General features: G+C 39.8%; 1 protein-coding gene across 2 annotated transcripts in view; it reads right to left on the bottom strand.

Annotated features, from left to right (window-relative positions):
• Positions 1–17,231, bottom strand: part of APBA2 (amyloid beta precursor protein binding family A member 2) — a 244,275-nt gene that overhangs the window by 97,910 nt on the left and 129,134 nt on the right. The window lies entirely within an intron of this gene.

Genomic DNA, 17,231 nt, shown 5'->3' with positions numbered 1-17,231 from the left:
TCATGTTCCTTCAATACAGAATATGCATTGCATGCCCCAGGAAGCCCCTGCCCCTCCAGCCTGGATCTCAGAGTAAACACGAATCAGGCAAAGCAGGCACAGCAGCCCTACAACCTGAACAAACCTGCTTATGCTGCCCTATTCTGCTGGCAAAGATCAGGAGAAATGCTCATTGTCATGTCAATGAGATAGTTGGTGCTGTCGTTACACACCACAGACTGACTGATACACGAGCCTTGGGATCTACATTCCAGTTTACAAAACCCTCCAAAGATGGATGGAACAGTTAAAGGAAACCAAAAGAAAGCAATCAGACAAAGGCTAGGGATGGACCAATGCAGGACAGCAGGTCCAGTGAGGTCACAGTGGGTGAATGAAACAAAAAGGGGCTGGTGAGGGAGCCTTCTAGTTAAAAGGGAAGCCTTAAGAGACTTTACAACCCAAAGTGCTATCTGGTTCTTAACAGGGTTCTAGTAAAGAGATCAGCTATATTTGGGGGGCGACTGAAGAATGTTTCCTATAGACTAGGTATTAGATGCTATCAAGGAATTACTGTTGATTTTGTTCACATGATAATGATACTGTAAGCATGCAGGAAGAAGTGTTTATTTTTAAAGTGCAAACTGAATTTTTATGGGTAAATAATGATAGCTATAATTTAAAACTTCAGCAAAAAAGGAGAGGGAGCAAATATGACAAAATGTCAACCAAAAAGACTGAGCAAACATGGCAATGGATAGTCTGTTCATTATGCTTTTTTCTCTTTTCCTGTGAATAAAAAAAAAATGTCAAGTTCAGTTTAAAAAGTATTACAACAGCAGCTAAAACTATCACTACTACCATTGCCTCCTCCCCAAATCTAGCAAAGTCAGACACTGAAATAACAGGTAAAGAGAAATTCCTTATGATCATACCAAAGAGAGGGAGAGTGAGCAAGAGAGAGAGAGAAAGAGAGCAAGAGAGAAATCAAGTCCAACAGCTCATCCTTGATTAAAAATCAACCTTAAAAAAGTAGATTAAGGAAGTTCCCGTTGTCGATCAGCGGTTAATGAACCCGACTAGGATCCATGAGGATGCGGGTTCGATCCCTGGTCTCACTCAATGGTTAATGATCTGGCATTGCCATGAGGTATGGTGTAGGTCACAAACATGGCTCGGATCTGGCGTGGCTGTGGCTGTGGTGTAGGCCAGCAGCTGTAGCTCTGATTTGACCCCTAGCCTGGGAACCTCCATATGCTGTGGGAGTGGCCCTGAAAAGCAAACAAACAAACAAACAAACAAACAAACAAACAAAAAAATATATATATATATATATATCAGAGTTCCCATAGTGGCTCAGCAGGTTAACAACCCAAATAGTATCCATGAGGATGTGGGTTCAATCCCTGGCCTCGTTAACTGGGTTAAGGATCTGCCATTGCCACAGGCTGTGGCATAGGTTGCAGAAGTGGCTTGGATCTGGCATTGCTGTGGCCTGTGGTGAAGGCCAGCAACCGCAGCTCTGATTGGACCCTTAGCCTGGGAATGTCCACATGCCATAGGTGCGGACTTAAAAAGAAAAGAAAAAAAAAATGAATGGCTCTCAAAAAAGAATGAAATACTGTCATTTGCAGCAACATGGATGGACCTAGAGATTATCACACTAAGTGAAGTAAATCAGACAAAGACACATATTACATGATGACACCTATAAGTGAAATCTAAAATAAAACACAAATGAACATATCTATGAAATAGAAATTCACAGACATGGAAAGCAAACTTTTGGTTACCAAAGAGAAAAGGGACAGAGGAAGGGATAAATCAGGGGTAGTAATTAACAGATACAGACTATTACACATAAAATAGATAAGCAACAAGTATTTACTATATGGCACAGGGAACTAGAGCTAATATCTTATAATAACCTATAATGGAAAATAACCTGAAAAAAATATACATATATAACTGAATCACTTAGCTGTACACCTGAAACTAACACAATATTGTAAGTCACCTATACATCAATTTAATAAATTGGTGGCTTTCCTAAACATCAGCAATAACTGCTTAGAAACTGTGATAGTTGAAAAGATCTCATACACAACAGCAATAGAACTACAAAGCAACTGGGAAAAAGACATAAAATGTACAAAGCTTTTATGAAAAAAAAAAAACGCTATTCCTAGAGGGAAACAAATAATTTTGTAAATATTTTAATTTGGTGCCATATCAATTAACAGAGTCAATGCAATGTCAACAGAACCACCAACAAGAATAATACAATTCAGATGGCAGAGAAAAAATCATAGAAACATGGCATAAAAACAATGAAGGATATAAAAATAAACCACAGAAATACACGAACAGAGCAACAGGAGAGAAGAAAGTCCAGAAGAGCCCAATGTCAAGGGTAATTAGAATACAATTACGGGTGCTATTTCAAATCAGTGGAGGGAAATGGGCTATAAACATTGCAACCCATTTAGGAATAAAGTTAGACCCCTCCCTCACACCATTCACAAATATTAATTCCAGAATAAAAGAAATGACTCAACTATTAGATACTCAGTGTTAGGAAGGACTTCTTTTTCTATTTCTTTCTCTTGCTTTTCAGGGCCACATCCACGGCATTTGTAAGTTCCCAGCCAAGGGGTCTAATTGGAGCTACAGTTGCCAGCCTGCACCACAGACACAGAAATGCCAGATCCGAGTCGGGTCTGCGACCTACACCACAGCTCACAGAAACACCGGATCCTTAACCCACTGAGTGAGGCCAGGGATTGATCCCACAACCTCATGGTTCCTAGTCAGATTTGTTTCTGCTATGCCACAACAGGAACTCTGGGAAGGCCTTCTTAAGGCATAATGAAACATCACCAAGGAAAAGATGAATAAATTTCCTCTATAAAAATTTTAAATCTGAATGAGAAAAAAAAAAACCACTTAAAATAAAGAAGACAAATAACAGACTGTTAGAAAATAGCTTCTGTATATGAAACAAAGGATAAGTATTCAGGATATATTAAAACTCATGCAAACCTCAAAACACCTCCTCCATATCAATTTAAAAGAGAGTGAGAGAGAGAGAGAAATAACCCAATGGGAATCAATGAGCAAAAATCACAGGAGTTCCCACCATGGGAACAGGATCGCTGGTGTCTCTGTAGTGCCAGGATGCAGGTTTGGTCCCCAGCCTAGCAGAATGGGTTAAAGAATCCAGCATTGCCACAGCTGTGGTGTAGGTTCAAACTGTGGCTTGGATCTAACCCCTGGCCTGGGAACTTCATATGCCCTGGGGGTAGCCAAAAAAGAAAAAAAAAATCAATCACAAAGGGGGACTGAGCCAAGAGAAAATACAAACACCAATGAACATAGGCAAATATTCTGACCTCTTGAATAATTACGGAAATGGCAAGATAATACGGCAATCTCCTTTCCATCACATCAGCAAAATTATAATACCAGGAGCTGGATCACAGGGTAGAGACAAAACCACTCTGTGGCTGCTCTGGAAGGTTCCTGATGGTATCCACCACTCCACAAAACACAATAATGATACTGAGCATCCCACGTCTTGCTATCTGCTCCAGAGAAGAAGGAACCCACGAGCATCACCTTGTAACAGCAAACATCAGGAAACAACCTACACGTTCACTGTGGGAGAGCGCTCATTCATTCAACAGTGCTGAGTACTCATAGTCACTGGAAGCCTGGGCAGCAGTTAGGTCCGTTTAGGTGGTCCTGTTTGAACAATCTCAGACCTTCTTCAAAGCATCATGCAAGGAAAAGGTCAATGCCCAGACTCTGAGACTCCTTCCAAGTGGGTGAAAGCAAAGCATGCCACGTGTCTGCACAAATGCATATCTACTTCTGTAAGTGTGCAACAGCAGATGTCGGGGGAGTCATCCTCACCCCCCGAGAGTGGTTCTCTGTGGGGAGGAAGAGGCTTCTAGCTGCCGGTCAAGGGGGCACTCATCTTTATCTGCGCTATCTGAATTTTGTTCAAGATTACATCTGTAAGAGTTCCCACTTTGGTGCAGTGGGTTAAGGATCCTGCACTGTCCCTGCAGCGACTTGGGTCACTGCTGTGGAGCAGTTTTGATTCCTGACCCAGGAACTTCCACATGCTGTGGGTGCAGCAAAAAAGAAAAAAAAAGAAAAAGAAGAAGAAAGAAAAAAGAAAAAAATCTGTATTGCACATGCCTTCAAGTGTTTTATGAAGAAAATACAAATAATTTCTGCCGATCTATATCCTTTTTTCTTTTTTTTTTTTGGCTGAGCTGGTGGCATGCAAAAGTTCCCAGGCAAGGGATCAAACTCATACCACAGCAGCAATCTGAGCTACCTATCTCTATCTTTAATCCTTAAAAATAAATTGTCCTGGGCCAAGACATGGAAGCAACCTAAATGCCCACTGACACAGGAATGGATAAAGAAGATATGGTATACATATATATATATATATATATATATATACACAGTGGAATATTACTCAACTACAAAAAAGAATGAAATGATGCCATTTGCAGCAACGTGGATGGACCTAGAGATTATCATACTAAGTGAAGTAAATCAGACAGAGAAGGACAAGTACCATATGATATCACTTTATGTGGAATCTAAAATAAGACATAAATAAACATCTATGAAATAGAAACAGAGACTCACAGACAAAGAGAACTGACTTGTGGCTGCCAAGGGGGTGGGTGGGTGGGAGAGCAAATGTTTGGGAGTTTGGAATTAGCAGATGCAAACTAGAATATATAGAATGGATAAACAACAAGGTCCTACTGTATAGCACAGGGAACTATTTTCAATATCCTGTGATAAACCATAATGGAAAAGAATATGAAAAAGAAAATGTATATGTATGACTAAGTCATTTTGCTGTACAGCAGAAACTAACACAACACTTTAAATCAACTATGCTTCGATAAAATTTTTAAAAAATAAATAAAAATAAATAAATAGTTCCAAGCCAAAGGAAATGAATGGGAAGCCAGCTCCCTCCCTAGAGAATGGCAGCCTAGACCCACCCCTCCCCCACGAAAGGAGCAAAAGGGATGAGGGAAAGAAGAGCACAAGGCAAGTGATGCCCCAGCCTCCTGCCAAGAGGGCAGCTCCACTCTGCTCACCATGAGCAAGAGGCCGCCGCAGAGGTTGGCCAGTCTTTTACTTATTTCTTCCTTAAGACATCTCCATGCCATATCCAAGTCTGCAAGTTCAAGCACAGACTGATCTCCACTGGGATGGGAAAGGTCATACTAAAAGCAATGAGAGTCAGAACCCAACTGGTATTCATGGGGATGCAGGCTCAGTCCCTGGTCTCAATCGGTGGGTTAAAATCCCTTGTTGCTGTGGCTATGGGGTAGACCAGCAGCTACATCTCCTCTTCGACCCCTAGCCTGGGACCTTTCATATGTCTCGGGTACAGCCCTAAATAAATAAATAAATAAATAAAAGCAGCGAGAGTCAAAAGCACCAGATTGGCCTCTCATTCTCTATGCCAGTAACCCCACCCCCACATGCAGCCCCTTCCTCTCCTGTGGGGCAGGGACCTCATGATCCTCCTTTCCCAGCTGAAGAAGCTGAGGCTCCAAGAGGAGGCGGCAATGGCCAGGTGAGGGTGGGGTGGTGGCCCAGGCCCTAACCTCCTCTGCCAGGAGCAGGTCTCAGGCGGGTACCAGTGTTTCCCACTGTCTCTTCCTCTCTGACAGCAGCATCTTCCTCTCACTGATGTACTGAGATTGCTGTACTGCCTCCCACAGCTCCTGGACTCCAGTGTCCCCACAGTGTTAGGAGAAGGAAGGCTGGCCTCCCCAGAGCCCAAGGGCCAAACATCCAGGCATGAGTCAAAGCTTCCCTCCAGGTCTAAAATCTTGATTCAAGAATCAGATTTGAGCTCACCAGCCTGCACACTGCCCTCACATGATTTGCTTCTTTTACAAACATTTACAGGGTATTTTCCTGCAGTCTTCCATTGTCTGCCTCCTTTCCCATATTTCCTCCAAAATCCCCATCAGAGGTGACTCCATCCTTCTGCTAAAGCCACAACGGGAACTCCTTGAATCTTTTTTAAAGGGTGACCCAACATTGAGCTGGACTGGATGCCTGTGGATGGCAGGGAATATGGAGAGCTCACTGAGTTTGAATATCTTGACTACCAGCCCATTATTGACTGTCTTTTTTATGAAACATATACTAATCAGAAGACAGGAGGGGTGCCACCCATCAGCAGTGAAGGCTGTCACCCTAGGACTGGGGACTTTTGTCTTCTAAAACAGGAAAATCTCATCTACAAAGGATACTGTAAAAGACATAAGTACGGGACCTCACACACTCATTTCACAGGGTTGTCGCTCACTATAATTGTCCTTGAAGGCACTCACTTAAGGAATAAGAGACTTGACAGCTGATTCTCCAAGGACACTCCCTTCCTCTCTCTCTCTTAATGGTGCTCAGAAACAGACAGCCCTGGCCAAGCAGCACAGAGCACTTTCTTTTCCCCTTGATAATAATTTACATAAACACCAGCGAGAGAGTGGTGCTATTCTTCAGGCATGAATTCTAGAATACCAGACCTGGCTTAGTTTTATCTTTAACGCACCTCTTTAGAAGCAAAAAGGTCGTCCATATCCAATCCCTACATTACAGACTGATTTGGGCAAGAGAAGAATGGAGTCACCCTTGATGGGGATTTTGGAGGAAATGTGGGAAAGGAAGTGGGTGATGGAAGACTGACACAGGAAAACACCCCGTAAATGTTCATAAAAGAAGCAAATCATGAGAAGGTTGCAGGCTGGTGAGCTCAAAAGTGATTCTTGAATCAAGATTGCAGACCAGCTCTGTTTCAATACAACCCTCTGAAATGATAAAAGTGTTTATCTGCTCTGCCCAATATGCAGGCTTTGAGCATTTGAAATATGGTTAGTTCAACTGAGGGACAGGATTTTTTACCTTGCTTAATTTTAATTTACATTAAATTTAAATAGCCACATGTGGCCAGTGGCTGCCATATTGGACAGTGAAGTTCTAAAGTGCACTTGTTGGAGTTCCCATCGTGGCTCAGTGGAAACGAATCCGACTAGTATCCATGAAGATGCAGGTTCGATCCCTGGCTTTGCTTGCTCAGTGGGTTAAGGATCAGTGTTGCCATAAGCTGTGGTATAGGTCGCAGATGTGGCTCAGATCCCATGTTGCTGTGGCTGTGACGTAGGCCAGTGGCTATAGCTCCTGTCTGACCCCTAACCTGGGAAACTCCTTATGTCATGGGTACAACCCTGAAAGAAAAAAAAAAAAAAAGACCAAAAAAATAAATAAATAAAGTGCACTTGTTAAAGGATTGGCTTGTGACTGCCCTCAGGAAAAGAGGTTATTCCTGAGAGCTGACAATGAGTTTGTGAAGTTTGCCATGTTTTTTCTTTGACTGGGTGTGTACGAAGGTGGACAAGGAAGACCCTGGGAGAGAGTTCACTAGGATTGTAACAAGATGCATGACAAGCCCTTCCTAATATTCTTGTGGATCAAAGTGAAATATGCTAAGTTGAATGTGGCAAAATGAGATGGCTTAGTGGCTAATTGAACGATGATACTAAGAACCCATCAATTCATGGATAAGCATCAATCGGTGGGGATCTTCCCAGCAATTTGGTCCTGTTTAACCATGGATTATGACCAAGGAGACAGCAGCTCTTCAGAACCATGGTTGACATGGTTCTGAAGGGGACGGGAAATATCAAGCATGCACAGAGGGATGGCTGAGACAAGGTTTCGCAAGGGCATGTGAAGACAGTCCTACATGCACTGTTTGATCCAGTTAAAGCTGTGCTTTTGCTGCCAGATATACTCATGTGAATCACAAACTGCATCCATAACACTGAGTTCTTCTGCAAGTCCTTCTTAACCATATAGAGAGGCTTACTTTCTGTAAAGACTAATCAAAATCTTGTGCCAAGTATTTCACTGTCCTTGGATCCCCAAGACTGAAAAGCCTACTTTACAGAGCTCTCCCCGTCTATTCCTTTCATTGAAAGCTTTTATAAAAATGGCTATTTTGGAGTTCCCGTCGTGGCGCAGTGGTTAGCGAATCCGACTAGGAACCATGAGGTTGCGGGTTCGGTCCCTGCCCTTGCTCAGTGGGTTAACGATCCGGCGTTGCCGTGAGCTGTGGTGTGGGTTGCAGATGCGGCTCGGATCCCGCGTTGCTGTGGCTCTGGTGTAGGCCGGTGGCTACAGCTCCGATTCAACCCCTGGCCTGGGAACCTCCATATGCCGTGGGAGCGGCCCAAGAAATAGCAACAACAACAACTACAACAACAAAAGACAAAAAGACAAAAAAAATGGCTATTTTCTTCCGAGATCATTATGTTTCCCTTGCCCTGACAAGGAGGTAGAAGACAATCCTTTTTCACAGCCCTGTGTCTAAGGGTATAGATGAAGGAAATGCAAAGAATGATTTATTTTTCCTGTATGAAGTATAAAATCTGCATTACTTAGGATATTTGATGTATGGGTCCAAAGCATGTTATGAGGCACAATGAACCACAGAATAGTAGGGAGAGCAAAAAAGTTATGCCTGAAGAATTCTACTTCTGGAGATGACGCACCAGCTTGTGCCAGACGAATCCTCCCACCAACAACTGGTAACTCTTGATGAATTTTTTTTAATTTCTGTGGAAGCATCAGAGAACAACCAAAGCAACTAGGACTTGAGGGCCTGAGATCCCACCAAGCAAGAAAAGCACTGAAATCAGCTCAGCATTCCATGTGGCTTTTCTCTCCAAGGCCTTTGTGCATTCACTGTGCATCCCATCCTCTGGTGCAAGCCAAGAGGTTGAAATCCAAGTAGAAAGTGGTGGTTACCAGGCAACAGGACTAAGCAGACCTTTTCCCCAATCTTATGAGGCTGGGGAAACAAGGAATTGAAGTTTAGAGCTACAAAAGCAGTGAGAACGTAAGGTGCCAAATTCCTGGAGAGAAGGGAAATGGAGAAGTGAGTCTGATGCTTGGAGGTATTAGAAAAGGGCGAAAATTGAAACAATGTGAACAACAAAATAAAACAGTACTGTGTAACTCAAAGTATAAAATAAATATCCCCGAGTTCATATGATGTAAATAATAAACAAGGATGAAGAGGAAAATCTTCTGTGCAGAATTCTATATACTTTGTGCAGACACTGCCCCCTCATGGAGATGGGGGCATAACTCCCAGTTGATCAAGGTTAATAGCAACAGTGATTAACTGCACCCTGATTTGATGTGAGAATGGCACTGTTCCCAGTGCAGTCTCCTGACCCAAAAAAGCCCAGAAACCCCGTCTAGCCATGATAAAAATATCAGACAAACCTAAATTGAAGTATAGTCTATAAAATACCTGACCAGTACTCCTCAAAACTGTCAAGGTCGTCTAAAACAAGGAAAGTCTAAGAAGCTACCACTATCTAAAAGCACCTAAAGAGACAAGAAGATTACATTGAATGTGGTATCTTAAATGGAATCCTAGAACAGAAAAAGGACATTAGGTAAAAACTAAGAAAATCTGAATGAAGTATGAACTGTGGTTAATAACAATGTATTGATACCATTTCATTATTTGCTATAAATACCACGCTAATATAAGATGTTAATGACAGAAAAAAAGTCACTGGAGGATATATGAGTACTCGCTCTACTATCTTTTCAACTTCTTTGTAAATCTAAAACTACCCTAAAGTTAAAAAATTACTTTAAAAGAAGGAAGTAGGTATAGTTACATTAATATTTAGACAAAGTAGACTTTAGGGAAAGAGGCATTATTAAAGGAAAAAAGAAAAAATCATGGTAAAAAAGGGTGATCTTCTAAACTCCAAATTTAAGTTTTAAGTGTATATGTATTTAGTTATATGCTCTCAAACTTTATAAAGGGAGAAATGACAGAACTGCAAAAAGGCAAATCTAAAATCACAATGGGATACTTTTTAACATACTTCTCTCAGTAAATGATTTATAGCAAGCAGATAAAAATCAGAATGGCATTAGAAGATCTGAACACCATAGTTAACCAAAAATTTCCTCATTAACATATGAAAATTAATGCACTGAAGAACTATATATAAGTGCACAGAACATTTTGTCAAAATTATTCATATGGTAGACAAATCAGAAACGAGTCTAAACAAATTTCAGTGTTGGTGTTCCCATTGTAGTGCAGTGGAAATGAATCCAAATAGTATCCGTGAAGATGCGGATTTGATCCCTGGCCTCACTCAGTAGGTTAAGGATCCGACATTGCCATGACCTGTGGTGTAGTTTGCAGAAGTGGCTCAGATCCCATGTTGCTGTGGCTATGGTATAGGCTGGCAGCTGTAGCTCAGATTCAACCCCTAACCTGGGAACTTCCATATGCTGCAGGTGTGGCCCTAAAAAGCAAAAAAAAAAATTCAAAACGTTAAAATAACAAATATGTTTCTGACTACACTGTAATCAAGCTAAAAATAACAAAACTATAATTAGTAAATATGCATACATTGGGAAATTAACCACTGCAAAATAACCCGCAGATAAACTGTAATAGAACACAAATACAAAAATTAAAAACACTGTTTACTGATTAATAATGAAAATACAACATATCGAAAAACAATGTTACATACTCATATTCATAGCTGAACAATTCACAATATCTAAAAGGTGGAAACAACCCAAATGTCCACTGATGGATGAATATACATAGAGAATATGGCATATCCTCACGATGGAATATTATTCAGCTTTAAGGCTGAAATAAGGAAGAAACTCCTTTAAGAAAGGAAATTCTAACCCAGGCTAAACCTTGAGAGGACATCACGTTAAATGAAATAAGACAATCACAAAGGACAAATATTGTACGATTCCACTCATACGGGGTAACTAAGGTAGTCAAATTCATAGAAACAGAAAGTACAATGGTGGTTGAAAGTGGCTGGGGGGAAAGGGAAAAGTGAAGTTACTTTTTTAATGGACATAGAATTACAGATTTGCAAGACGAAAGTTTCCCAACAATGTAAAGACATTTTATACTAATGAACTATACACTTAAAAATGGTTAAGATAGTAAATTTTAATATTATGTGTTTTTACCACAATTTTTTTAAAAAGTATATTACTGTTAAAGCTGCTTTACAAGGAAATTTATAACCTAATTAAATTCCTTTATTAGAAAACGAGTAACGTTGGAAATACAATCTAGATATCTAGTAACTCTCAAGTACTTTGAAAAGATTAGCAAATTAAACCCCAATATAGGTAAAGGAAGGAAATAAGAAATACAAGGGCAGGAAAAAAAAGAGAAAACAAATGTATAATAAAGAAAAGGCAACAAACCCAATGTTGGTTCTTTTTTTTAAAGCTGTTTTATTTTATTTTATATTTTGTTGCACCCAGAGCATGCAGAAGTTCCTGGGCCAGGGATCAAACCTGATCCACAGCAGAGACAAAGGTGGATCCTTAACCAATAGGCCACCAGGGAACTCCCTGTATTAATTTTAAAGTGATAGAGAGAAGGCATTTTAGGAAAACTCTTTATACACACACACACACACATATATATATAATTTTAAATTTTTATTATAGCTGATTTACAATGTGCTGTCAATGTCTGCTGTACAGCAAAGTGACCCAGTTATACATTTATACACATTCTTTTTTTCACATTATCTTCTATCATGTTCCATCACAAGTGATTGGATATAGTTCCCTGTGCTATACAGCAGGACCTCATTGCTTATCCACTCCAAATGCAATAGTTTGCATCTACTAACCCCAAACTCTCAGGCCATCCCACTCCCTCCCTGTCCCCCTTGGCAACCACAAGTCTGTTCTCCATGTCCATGAGTTTATTTCTTTTCTGTAGATAGGTTCATTGGTGCCATATATTAGATTCCACATATAAGTGATATCACATGGTATTTGTCTTTCTCTTTCTGATGTAATTTAGTATGAGAGTCTCTAGTTCCATTCATGTTGCTGCAAATAGTATTACTGTATTATTTTTTACGGATAATTAGTATTCCATTGTGTATATGTACCACATCTTCTTTATCCATCCGTTACTGGCCATTTAGGTTGTTTCCATGTCTTAGCTATTGTGAATAGTGCTTCAATGAACATAGGGGTGCATGTATTATTTTTAATGAAAGTTTTGTCTGGATATATACCCAAGAGTGGGATTACTGGCCAACTGTTGATTCTTGAGTTGGGGGAACTAACTCAACTAAATATAAAAATCCCCAGCAAGAAATGGAATCAGACCTTTATTATAGAGAACAGTGGGGTGATCAACAGTGCCAGATCAACCAGATACCATTATAAGAAAAATGAATCTTGACATCTGCCTCACATCATACATAAAAATGGACCCAAGGTGGGCTGTAGATCTAAAAATGAAAGTTCAAACAATATAGCTTCTAGAAGCTAACATAGGAGAATATTTTCAGGTTCTTGGGGTATAAATAGATTCCATAAACAGAGCACAAAAGGCAATTATCTTTAAAAGATTCATAAGCTACTCCTCTTTATCAAAAGATACTTCTGAAAGTAAGAAAGAAAGAGTGTGAGAAAATATCTTCAATGTATACATCCACAAAGGTCTCAGGCATCAAACGTATAAAGAAATCCTACACTGCATGAAGACAAAGAAAACCCAATAGGAAAACTGGCAAAAGACTTAACACAGGAACTTCACAAAAGAAGACACCCAAAAAGACAATCAAAATATTTTAAAAAGATACTGAAATTAGTCTTCAGTGAAATGCAAATGAAATCCAAAGAATCCCAGTCTACATCCACCAGAATAAAATTACTAACAACCCAGTGCTTTGCAAGGATGTGGAAAAAATGATCCTTGCCAACCTGAGTGTAATTTGTTAAAGCTACTTGGGAAAACTGGTGGTGCTTGCAAAAATACAGACATACCCATATCCTATGATCTCTCAATTCCACCCCTGCATAGATACTCAATAGAAATATAAATAGATGTGCACCAAACATATAAGAATGTTCTCGGAGTTCCTGCCGTGGCACAGTGGAAATGAATCCGACTAGGAACCATGAGGTTGTGGGTTCGATCCCTGGCCTTGCTCAGTGGGTTAAGGATCTGGCATTGCCGTGAGCTGTGGTGTGGGTCACAGACCCAAAATGTATACATCTGCATTGGATGTATACAATGTGGGGTGGGATTCTGCATTGCTGTGGCTATGGTGTAGGCCAGCAGCTGCAGCTGATTCGACCCCTAGTCTGGGAACTTTCATATGCCACAGATGCGGCCCTAAAAAGCAAAAACAAAAAAACAAAACAAAACGAAAACCCATAGTTTTGTAAGTCCTAGCCAAGGCAATCAGAGAAGAAAAAGAAATAAAAGGAATCCAAATTATAAAGGAAGAAGTAAAATTATCACTGTTGGCAGATGACATGATATTGTACCTAGAAAATCCTAAAGACACTACCAGAAAACTGTTAGAGCTCATGAATGAATTTGGTAAAGTTGCAGGATACAAAATTAATACACAGAAATTGCATTACTATATACCAACAATGAAAGATCAGAAAGAGAACTTAGGGAAACAATCCCATTTACCACTGCATCAAAGAGAATAAAATACCTAGGGATAAACCTGCCTAAAGAGACAAAAGACCTGTACTCTGAAAACTGTATAAGATGCTGAGGAAAGAAATCAAAGGTGATACAAACAGATGGAAAGATATACCATGTTCTTGGATTGGAATAATTAATATTGACAAAATAGCTATACTACCCAAGGCAATTTACAGATTCAACACAATCCCTATCAAATTACCAATGGCATTTTTCACAGAAATAGATTAAAAAGATTTTTAAATTTATATGAAAACACAGAAGACCCTGAATAGCCAAAACAATCCTAGAAAGAAAAGTGGAGCTGGAGGAATCAGGCTCCCTGACCTCAGACTATACTACAAAGCTACACTCATCAAAACAGTATAGTACTGACACAACAGAAATATAGATCAATGGAATAGGATAGAAAACCCAGAAATAAACCCAAGCACCAATGGTCAATTAATCTATGACAAAGGAGGCAAGAATATACAATGGAGAAAAGACAGTCTCTTCAATAAGTGGTGTTGGGAAAACTGGACAGCTAAATGAAAAAGAATGAAATTAGAACATTCTCTAACACCATTCAGAAAAATGAACTCAAAATAGATTAAAGACATAAGTGTAAGACCAGATACCATAAAATTCCTAGAGGACAACATAGGCTAAACACTCTCTGACATAAACTGGCAGCAATATCTTCTCAGATCTGCCTCCTATAGTAATGACAATAAAAACAAAGATAAACAAATGGGACCTAGTCACACTTAAAATTTTTGTACAGCAAATGAAACCATAAACAAAACAAAAAGACAACCCACAGAATGGGAGAAAATATTTACAAAATGAAGCAACTGACAAGGAATTAATCTCCAAAATATACAAACAGCTCATGCAGCTCAATATCAAAAAAAAAAAACCAATAAAAAAATGGCAGAAGATCTAAATAGACATTTCTGCAAAGAAGACATACAGATGGCCAAAAAACACATGAAAAGATGCTCAACATCACTAATTATTAGAGACATACAAATCAAAACTACTATGAGGTACTTACTACTTCATACCAGCCAGAATAGCCATCATCAAAAAGTATACAAACAATTAATGCTGGAGAGGATGTAGAGAAAAGGGAACTCTCTTACACCATTGGTAGGAATGTACATTGGTATAACCACTATAGAAAATAGTATGGAGGTTCCTCAAAAAACTAATAATAGAACTACCATATGATCTGGCAATCCCACTCCTGGGTATCTATCTAGAGTAAACTGTAGTTTGAAAAGATATACACACCCCAGTGTTCATTGCAGCACTATTTACAAGAGCCAAAGACATGGAAGCAACCTAAATATCCATCAGGAGAAGAATGGATAAAGAGGATGTGGTACATACACACAATGGAATACTACTCAGCCATAAATACGAATGAAATAATGCCATTTGCATCACCATGGATGGACCTAGAAACTATTACACTAAGTGAAGTTAGGCAGTGAAAGACAAACATCATACGATATCACTTACATGTGGACTCTTTTAAAAAAGGGTACAAATGAACTTATTTGCAGAGCATAAACAGACATACAGACATTGAAAAACTTTCAGTCAGCAAAGGGGACAGGTGGTAGGGGAGGGATAGATTGGGGGTGTGGGACTGGCATATGCACACTGAGGTAGACAGAATGATTGGCCAATGGGGACCTGCTGCATAGCACAGAGAACTCTACCCAGTATTCTGTGATATACTATGTGGGAAAAGAATCTGAGAGAGAATGGATAGGTGTATATCCATGACTGGGTCACTTTGTCGTACAGCAGAAATTATCACAACCTTGTAAATTAACTATGCTTTGATACAACTTAAAAACAAACCGAAAAAAAAACCTCCAAAAACTAGCAAAAATAAGGAGTTCCCATCGTGGCGCAGTGGTCAACAAATCCGACTAGGAACCATGAGGTTGCAGGTTCGATCCCTGGCCTTGCTCAATGGGTTAAGGATCCAGTGTTGCCGTGAACTGTGGTGTGGGTTGCAGACATGGCTCGGATCCCGAGTTGCTGTGGCTCTGGCATAGGCCAGTGGCTACAGCTCCAATTAGAGCCCTAGCCTGGGAATCTCCATATGCCATGGGAGCAGCCCTAGATAAGGCAAAAAAGACAAAATAATACAACTAAAATAATACTTGGTGATAGGATTCCAGTTCCTTCTGGGTACTGGAGGTTGTAGCAGGGAAGGAACACTAGGGGGATTCACAAGTTCTGGGGAATGCTTTATTTCTTGTCTCAGTGGCACAGATATATTCACTTTGAGAAGATTCACAGCAAGGAACACTTAGAATTTTTCTACTTCTTTGTTAAAATTCAACTAAAAAGCTTATTTTAAAAAAGAAAGTTCTAGATACAAAATAAATAAGGACCTTCTTATAGCACAGGGAACTATATTCAATATTTTGTAATAACATATAATGGGAGATAATTTGAAAAAGAATAGATTTATATGAATATATGTATATCTGAATCACTCTGTTGTATGCCTGAAACTAACACAATTTTGTAAATCGACTCTATTCAATTTCTTAAATTTTTAATTTAAAAAAACATGTTTTGAAGGGCAGAAAATTCAAGTAGCCTCCAATATGACAGACACTAAGGATATATCATGTGATGTATATATATATATTACATAATCTCTTTACAGAAACTGTACTGTATCACTGTACCAAATATACCTTTTTTGTCCTTATATTGCAGATGGAATAAAATCTACTAATGTCTATTTTTAAAAGAAGAATGTTATGGCCTCTACTGCTGGTCATGAACACTATGCAATTCTACAAAAAAGCTTTTAAAAGGTGACTCTCCAAAGCCTCCCCTCCCCTCTTTTTCACTTGTGTTAATAAGTCCAGCTGGTCATTACGGTGTGGACTGTTAGAGTGAAGGAGGGGACGCAATTGGGATGAGACTGGAGAAAGTACCCTATTATGGGCAGGGGCATGTCTTTTAAAGTATTTTTTCCAATTCCACTGGGGCTCTGCCTGCTATCACAGCACCAGAAACACCACACTGATTTCTGTGAGCTGGGCTTCCTGGTGCCCGCTCTAGAATCCCCGGGTGCTCTGTGGGGTGGGGGCACTCAGGGAGGATCCCCAAACTAGCATTACCTCAGACAGTCCAGCACCCAGAAGGAGGAGCCGCCAGCTTCCCCAACACACACACACAGACATGCATACACATACTCACAGACACACATGCACACACATATACATATACACACACAGAGAGACAATCACACATACACACAAAGACACACACATGCACACATATACACAGACATGCATATGTACACACACATACAGAGACACACACAGAGACACATGCATACACATACACATATGCACACACATACACAGATACACACATACATATACACACATACACATACACAGATACAAAATGCACACACATACATACACATAAATATACACACATGCACAATGCACACACACATAGTACACAGGCATGCACACATACACACAAATACACCCACATATATAAACATACACACACTCCATCCTGATAAAACCACCCTAGAGGACAGCTGCCCACCTGGGCCAGACTAGAAGAAGAACAGAGACAGTGACAATGGCATTTGGAGGAG

Source organism: Phacochoerus africanus, chromosome 2 (assembly GCF_016906955.1).
Source record: "Phacochoerus africanus isolate WHEZ1 chromosome 2, ROS_Pafr_v1, whole genome shotgun sequence".
In the NCBI taxonomy this organism is placed as follows: domain Eukaryota; kingdom Metazoa; phylum Chordata; class Mammalia; order Artiodactyla; family Suidae; genus Phacochoerus; species Phacochoerus africanus.
The sequence above is the reverse complement of the archived record's forward strand: the minus strand, read 5'-3'. Positions and strand labels throughout refer to the sequence as shown.